General features: G+C 37.0%; 1 non-coding gene across 1 annotated transcript; it reads left to right on the top strand.

Moving 5' to 3' along the window:
* Window positions 1–8,062: 8,062 nt before the first annotated feature.
* Window positions 8,063–8,137, top strand: TRNAC-GCA. Its single transcript has one exon. It is a non-coding gene; the product is annotated as a tRNA-Cys (tRNA).
* The last annotated feature ends 1,205 nt before the right edge of the window (window positions 8,138–9,342 follow it).

Raw genomic sequence — 9,342 nt, forward strand, 5'->3', positions numbered from 1 at the left:
GCTGTGCGCATTCAGCAGGCAGAAAGCCTGATGTGAGGCTATGATTGAACATGGTACTTAGGTGGAGTACCAATTCGTTCTGTAGTTCGTGTAGAACATAGCCTGGGATGTTGTCTGGTCCCATGGATGCTGTGTTCTTGGCTTTGGAGAGTGTGGTTTTTACCTGTGCAGCCGTGAGTACAGGAACTTTGCATTCTTCCGGTATAGAGATGGGCTCTTTAGGGGGTGAGAGGGGGGTAAAGTTAGCACCAGGCTACAGTATTAGAGCTGGCAGGCCCAAAAGAAAGCAGTATGGGTAGCTTTAATTTACTTAAGTTCACACAATCTCTTTCCCTATTCACACAATACCCAAAATTCCAAAATTCCAAAATACTAGTTTCACTGCTAAAGCTTAACAATTTTTAGTGCATTTTGTAAGGATCTGAGAAAGTGTCATTTTATGGCATGAAAGTGTGTGTCCAATTTGCTGTACAATTCATTAAAATGTTCTACTTTTTAGCTATATCATTGCTGATTTTGTGTCTTCTAAATTTTAGTCGAATTTCAGTAGCTATTTAACTGACAAGCTACAGTCTATAAAATGGTAGAATATTCTCTCTCCATACCTGCACTGGTGCACCCCAAGGCTATAATTTTGGTCCCCTCCCTTTTAATATCTTTATCAATGACCTCTATACCTCCATAGATCCAGCATCTCTTATACAATATAAAAACATCCGTAGCAACACCACCAAAACCAAATTTATGCCACTAGTTACCTTCTCCCATCTCTTTTATACTTTGCATCCATCCTAACCAACTTTCAGGCTACAGTTAAAAATAAGGTGGAGGCATGTCATAATAAGACTGCAAAATTTGCCACCAACAAAAAATACCGCAGTTGCCATTGCATTGCCCTTAAGGCTTTGAATTAGTTTGAACTGCCTCACCACTTAAACTACATACAGCTTATCTCTATACACAGCATTATTACAAAGTCAATGACTGTCCTGTTTTTACTGCTATTCCACATTCCTGTCACCTTAATTAACTACTTTGATCTAATGAACAACGTTGTATCAGTATATATAAACCCCACAAATCTTCTGGCTAAAATCCCTACTCATACACAATTGCTAAAAATGGAATTTTATCCCTCTGCAAATTAGATCTACCTCTAACCTCTCCAGCTTCAAAGTACTACTAAAATACTACTTAAATAAAACCTGTATCTGCTCCTGCACTACCCCAGGCTGAAGTAGACCTCCCCTCCTTCCACCACCAGCATACTTTGACTATGTTCATAGAGAAAGAATTAATAAAATGTCTATTTCTTAGACAAAGGTCAAATATATTTTTGCTTAGGCTATATTATCTAATCATTTATGTTCCAAAGAGTGTACTCAGTGTGTTTCATGTTATCTCTATGAACTGCACACTGTGAATACTTTTTCTATTAACAATATTCTTTTTCAACCTGTTATCACTGTTTAGATATTTGCACCATGTAAGTACAGGTTCACACTGTATGAACGAATTATTCTGTATTAGTTTTTTTTTTAATAACTTTATTTAACTGTAACCATATTATATCAGTGTGCAGCTTTTCTCCCTGTGCTTCCTCTGAAAATGGGATATTTCCCCAGTCATACTTTTACAGTAAACAAATGTCAAATAAATAAATAAAATAAATTATAAACAGGAGAAGTGCTGCCAGAGTTGCAATCAGCAAATTGCTTAATCCTTAAGTATTAAAACTCCAAAAGCTGCCATAACATGTAGACTGTTTTCTGCATAGTGACTATTATTGTTACTGTTACAGCAAACATTCTGTTTCTGTAAAATGTAACTTTTTTACTCCCTTGGGAAGGAATGCCATCAGATCTTAGTTAGAAACTGTAGAACCCAGCAAGGACCAAGCTCTAAAAAGTGAAAAATGATAACTGCATGCCTTTAAATGGTAATTAAAAATAGTGGCCAGATGATTGGTTAGTTGCAACTGAATTCAGTTTTGGAAATGACAGTGTTAATGTGGATTGCTATGTTAATTCTGTATCAGTTCTGATGTTACTGTAATTTTAAATACATGCACAGGAACTTTAAGAACCCACTTTTGACTTGCCACATCATAATATGTAGCTGCTGACTCACACAGCAAGCTCTTTTATCAGTTCGTGCCCAACAGCTATACAAGAAACTCCTCTGTAACCAAAGACTCAGATCTCGGATGCAAAATTCCAGAAAAAAACATCAGAAGTGACAGCTGTATGAATGGTCCAATTTTTCAAACCTGAAAAAAGGTACAAATTGCATGCCTTCTAAGCAGTAATATTGTCAGCTTTTTTCATTAGTGACACAGAAAAAAATGAAATGTCCTTGACCCATTTTCTGATGCTTTAATTTCCTGACCTTACATCCTTTGTATCTAGAATAGAAAAGACTTGTTAGCAACCTTTTGCTGTTTTCCTCACATCTTGAATTATTTATATTCACAGTTGCTAGAATTTCCAATATGCCGTGAAGTTATGACAATCTCAAGTGACTCCACAGAGAGTCAGCTTAACAGTCAAATTTCTTATTTAAAAATGAGTGTCTGGTTAATGGAAGTACAGTTACTTTTGATTAAAACTCGTTGGTAATCATTCGGTGGAAGATTCCCAGGCTCTGAACTCATAGATATCGCATTCTGTCTGCTGAATATCCATGGTATGACAACATGCAATGAGATTGCGAAGAACTGCAATGCAGAAAGCAATAAAAAATCAACTCAGCCACGAACTGCATCAGGGATATTTGTGCTTTTAAAATGTAGGAAAGGCCTGTTTCTAGATAGAAAACATGCAGAAAATGTAATTAAAATGGAATTCAACTCCATTGTCATTTATTTCTGTATTTACTGCCAGCTTTGCTTCATACATTCAAAGGCAGCTGTAGACCTCTTGTAAAATGATTTCACAAACAAGTAATGCTCATCTAGTCCACACCTTCAGTCAAGTAACAGATAGATTTTTTTAATCTGTACTTGCACAGTGCAAAACTAGTATATGCTAGACGGATTTGGCTAAAGGTTGCAACCTGCGTGGTAACTCGTAAGGACTACAAACCAAAACTGCTACATAGCACCAGAGGGTCTGTGTACCACAATCAGCCACACCTTCTGCTATGGTTATTAATACTGTATGGCACCACAGGATCATTTGCATATGCAAAACAATGTCTGAATGCCCTCAGTAATATTCTGTACATTTAATGTTTTTCTTACTCATCAGTGTTATTGTCTGAAAGTGTTTCGCATATGAAATCTCTTCTATTTCCCTGACATTCTGTATACCACACTATTACACAATGAGGTTCCTTACCATTTATTTTACTGTCTGGAGGTTAATTCCTTGAAGTGACCTTGTTTCATAAATGTTTTGCAGTTTTTCAACAGATTGTTAGACCATCAACCATTAGTCACCCATGCTTAACAGGCAGTTATTGCTCAGCTGGCTGAGTTTCTAGGTTGCAATAATTATATTGTTATAAAAAGGGGAGGAGGTGGTAATGGGGTAGTCATACTTGCTCTGTGCATCCCAGTGGTTCTGGTTGTGGTAATTACCAATGATTACTGTGCAGATCTGCAGAAGGGGAAATTGATATTTTGGGCAGCATACCCATTTATGACCTCACGTCTGCTGTCTATAAGTGACTGCAGTGGCAATCAATTAATTATGGCTTGTAAGCTGTCAAACATTTTAAGGAAGAGTTTGACAGTTTACAAGCTATTGTCAAGCTATCACTTATAGAAAGCCTAAAATGTTTTAAACTCAATCTGTTATGTTTTTAAAGGTTGTTAACTACCTTGAAAAAATGGGGGAGGTTGGCAGCTGTCTTTCAAGTAATCATGATCACTAAACAGACAGCTTGTAAGCTGTCAAGCAGTTTCTTTTAAAGTTCAGTGTCCTCTACAAGATGATACCTGGAACAGGTTTCCTGATCACCACACCATTTCCATGGCAATCTCAGTGCCCTATCACAGAATGCTACCTCTCATATTCTTATTTCCATTTGAGACTCTTGCTGCTAACAAAATCTGATTGCAGGTCCAGATGACATTTGCTCAGGGTCACACCTGAGATCCATTCCACATCCTGATACAATATTTTGTAGTAGACGTGTGTCATATTCACCTACAGTAACATCTGGATATTTGTTTAAACTTCATCAGTATTTATTTACCCACATAAAACACACGTGTGCTTATTGTCTGTTAATCTAGCAGATTTCTCTAAATACCAAACATCTATTTGTACCTGTCAACATCTCTGTTTCAATCCTTCTTGCAATAAGGGTTATCAGGAAGAAAGTGCTGGAAAGTGGAAGTGCTTTCAGACAAAACAGCACTTGCCCTCGATCACGGCAGCTAAAAAATATGTTTTATACTTGCAAGAGTTTTAATATATTTAATTACAATTTACAGCACCTACAGCTGAAGCTCCCTAGGATTACGTTAGGGAATGAATGTTCCCCCATCTGTGGACAATTCTTTTGAAAAACTTCAAGCAATTACTCCACTCTTTCCATACTGTGTACTTTCTGCACTCTTTTCTTAAGTGCCGCATCTTCTACACTATTCCATGTCTAAAGCTTGATAATATTTCCATCTGTAGCCTTAGAAGACAAAGGCATGTTTCAGTAAGGCCATTTTCAAGCAGTTGCACTTGTTGAAATGTTGTAGAGATGATGGCCTTTGGGGAGTAATTATAGGTTCATCTCTTCAATAAGTATATTCTAACCAGATTTATTTAGGGCATACTGATATATGTTTATGGAGTACAAGTGCTTCAGTGGTCCAATACCTGGTTGTGGTTTTGAATCACTCTAAATGCAGGAACTTTCCATTAGTTATGCACTCTATTACAGTCTTAATAGTGGGTCATCTATTATTTCATAAAGCTGCTATGCTATGAAGAAATGATACTTACAATGTAAATGCTAACAACTCATTATCTGATTCATTTTATCCAATACTAATTGGAAGTCATTGCAGTCTTAAGTACAGAAGTTCAGATCCATTCCACTAAGGAAGTAAATAACATACAGCAGAATGGATGGTACTCAGTGATATCAAAGAGGTGTCCTGAAGTCCAACATTGCAGATGGAGGGTCTTATTTCCAGACCTCTCAACCAATTGGGGACAAATTTCAACAGAATCAGGGACAAGTCAAGAAAAAAACAGGGACAATCAGGGACACTTTTAAAATATTAGTGCTATTAACTTGAAACATTGACAGAATCAGAGCATATGAATTAATACACATTTTCTGAAGTAAAAGAAGTTTATAACTCTTAATTATTGTCATTATTCATTAAGTGTAATTCACCACCTTTCCTCCAAAAGTCACTAGTTTTAGGAGGGATTAAGAGGGATAGAGTTAAAATTTGAGTCAAAATCAGGGACATCCCTGAAAATCAGGGACAGTTGAGAGGTATGCTTATTTCTTCAGTAAGTCTGGAACTGGCAAGTGCCACCTACATTGCCAGGTGTTACTAAATTTAAACTATTGACTACTAATAAAGTTGTTTTACAAATTTTACAGACTAATGACTGGTGCCAAAGTCATGGTCTTAAACAATGCAAAATAATATACACTATCATCCCCTTCGGCAAGGGTGATGTTCCTGTACACTACCACATCAAAAGCAGTACCCCAAGCATACAGTCAGTGTCTAGAGATCTATGCACACATGTTGACAACAACCTTAACTTCAATCACCATGTCTTGACAGAAGTAAGAAGGACATTTTTTATTGCTCATCTCATAAGTAGAGGCATTGCCTCCAGAAAAAAAAGAAGTTATAACCCCCCTATACTCTTCCCTTGTCAGGCCAATAATAGAGTACAACACTCACTTTGACATGTTCCTTTCCAAACACCTGCAGCAATTAGATAGGTGACAAAGGTTCCTTACAAAGATAATTCAGGTTCTTCAAGATCTGTCTTATGTGGACAGATTTAAATTATTCTCACTTTACTCTGTTTTGTACAGACTGCTCAGAGATGACCTGTGCCTTGCATACAGAGCAATGTCTGACCCATCTTTAATGGAACATTCACAAGTCAAATGGCACACGGGTCACTCGGTCAAAGGACCCTGACCTGGTATGTGATATCAACAGAACTTGCTGGAGAGACAGATTTGTCTCACAGAGGTTGTCCCACTTTTGAAACAAGCTTGTTCCCAAAGTGGGACAACCTCTGTGAGACAAATATGAAACTCAAAAGATCAAAAAATTAAACTACAAGCATTTTTGCAGGGCAGAAAGACCCCATGCACCCCAACGGAGCAATCTCTCCAATACTCCCTGAATTTATATATATCAACTGTGTGATCAAACCAAGCTGAAGAAGAGAAATGCTCCCAAAACAAAGGAATCACTTCTGGTGCACATTTAGAAATCACACATTTCCTACTGAAATCAGCAATCAGCATTGCTCTCCTTGGTGGTTTATACTTCAGGCAAATGACTCTGAGGGAGTTTCACCTCGGCCATTTGTAGATACACCTAAGCAGAGAAACCAGCAGCAACCAAGACAGAAAAAATGTAAACTGCTGCAGAAAAGGAAGGTCACAGTTACATAAGATATTTAAAGGCAGTGAAAATAAGATGTTCAGTTATGCTTTAAAGATAAGAGGCCATTAACAAAAAGAACAATATAAATATTGCCCTGGTGTGTGGAAGTAACCAGTATTACCAGGATGTACTAGGAGATACTGGGGCTCAGGGTAATGGCTCAAGCCTATTTTATACTGCCTCCTGCACAAGGATTGGTTCTGTTCATAGACAAAGAACTTCCAGTGGGCCAGCAAACCTGGGTGACACAAAGTATGTGTTATATGTCAGCAGCAGATGCCTGTTCATTTCTGCCTAAGGAGCAGCTAACTGAAAAGGCTCAGAGCCGAGGCGCTAGAGAGATTCAGAAGTGTTGGTGTTTTTTTACTGTTTACCGCTGTCTTTTGCTGCTGTACATTGGATGCTGCTTTCTTTTGGAGACTGCAACCTGCCTGTTTATGAACCATTGCTGCTGTTTTCTCAGTGGATTCTGGTACTGTGGAACTGTGATATTACTAAATTGCAGTGTGCTACCATATTAACTGTTTTGGAAGGTAAATACTGGCTCTTTTCTTTCATTGTGAATAATATTAATTCAGCGACTTGTGTGGCGAAAATATGCCTGTTCATTTCTGCCTAAGGAGTAGCTAACTGCCCACAGAACTGCCTGAACAGGGCTTTATATTGTGTGTGTGTGTGTTTTTTTTTTGCTGTTGTTTGTTTGTTTTCAGGAAACTAGTAAGAGTTGCAGTCAACAAGCAAATAGAAATGATACCATTTGATAATCATTTCTATTTGGTCTTTGATTTTGTACCATAAGTTGGTTATGTTATTTTTCTTTGTGAAGATAGGTGAAGGCTGGCAGCCTAACCAGATAACTTTTTGTAGATAATTCTGTCATTTGTACATATTAATACAAGCCACAGGCTTGTTCTCTTAAATGGGAAAAAAAATTGTGTTAAATGTGGAACTGCAAAAAAGTAACAACCGTGCACTCTGCTGTAACAAAGTTGATAGTCAACTCTTTGATGTCAAAATATGGAGCTAAGATGTCTAGATAAAGGTATTCCACCTATTGTTTTGAGTCCAGAGTTAATGGCTAGAATTTGCATGTATAATTTATTTTATTGCCCTGGTTCCTGACCAGCTGCAAGATCAAAAATGCTATTAACCTCTGAGAGTCTGTTAGCCTGGGAACCAGAAAGAAATGATATAATCTGAAATGAATCAGTAGTACTGTGTTATGAACTTTTTAATTATTTTAATGTTCCATGTCCTAGATCTCCTGTCATATATGGATTGCCCAAAATACGTAAGAACTTGCATAATCCGCCTATGAGACCCATTGTGTCAGGGTCTGGCTGGATTATTGAGCCTATTTCCATCTATTTGCAGTCCATATTCTATATTTAGCATGTACTTATGTGAAGTGAAAAGTTATATACAGGACACAGGGGTCTTTTTAAATCAGATATCTGCTTAAATGAGGGTATGGCTCAGTGGTAGAGCATTTGACTGCAGATTAAGAGGTCCCCAGTTCAAATCCGGGTGACCCCTGCAAGGGTAGATTTTAGCCTAGTACCTACCTATGAACCTATATGATTGGATGGGAGATAGAAAATTCATCCCGGGGATCACTTCTTTGGCTCTGCTCGACAGTAGCACAGGAAAATAATTTTCTTGGGTGGTGAAAGCCAGGGTACCTTTGGCTAGGCTTATATAGGCCCTAGGGCCAATAGCCTAGTGCCTACCTATGAACCTATGAACCTTATGAAGATTTAGATTATTTGTGTGTCACCTTGGACATCAAGTCACTTTTTGTGGTTATTCCTGTAGAGTATGGTATTGAAGCAATTAGGGAATTGTTATGCAAGAATACTGAAATGTATGGTAGAGACATTGAAACATGCTGTACTTTATGTGAAATTATTTAAAAAAATAATGTTTTCCTTTTCCAAAATGCTATTTATCATCAGACAAGTGGCATTGTCATGGGGACTCCCATGGCAAATGCATATGCAAATATTGTTATAGCAAAGTGGGAAGAAGAGCATGTATATAATGCCCCTATAGAATTTAACACCAAAATATTTTTTTACAAATAGTTTATAGATGATATTTCTTGATATGGGATGGGGAGAGTGTACAACTAGAGCAATTTATTGAATTTATAAATTGTACAACAGACTTTTTAAATTTACAGATGTCCTTCTTACTTCTGTCAAGACTGTATCAGCTATGTAGACGTTACATTAATTAAAAATGAGAATAAGCAAACTGATACATACAACTATAGGAAAGACATATATAAAAATAACTATATTCATAATAGCAGTATGCATGCCCTTCATACATATAAAGGTGTTGTGAAGGGACAATTTTTAAGAACTTGTAGATTAACAACAATTGATGTAAAATGTAACAAAGAACTGGATGCTATGCAAGACACATTTAGACGTAGTGGGCATAATAATGACTTTTTACAGAAAATAAGGAATGATGTAGTTATGAAAAGAACTACAGATGACCTTATTTTGCTATAAATCAAGTGAATGATGTAGTTGCTAATACTAGAAATAATACATTGTATATTCACTATGTTACTATGCATGGCAGGAGATTCCAAGGCTTGATGGATATTTTATCCAGGAATTGGGGAATTCTTACAGCAATGCCAGAAATAGGTGATATTGTAGGTCAAGTGCCATCTTTTGCATATAAAAGGTGTAGAAATCTGAAACAGAAATAATGCTACAAAGACCTTT

The sequence above is a fragment of the Protopterus annectens genome, chromosome 13.part0, assembly GCF_019279795.1.
Source record: "Protopterus annectens isolate FY-2018-M chromosome 13.part0, PAN1.0, whole genome shotgun sequence".
Lineage (NCBI taxonomy): Eukaryota > Metazoa > Chordata > Ceratodontiformes > Protopteridae > Protopterus > Protopterus annectens.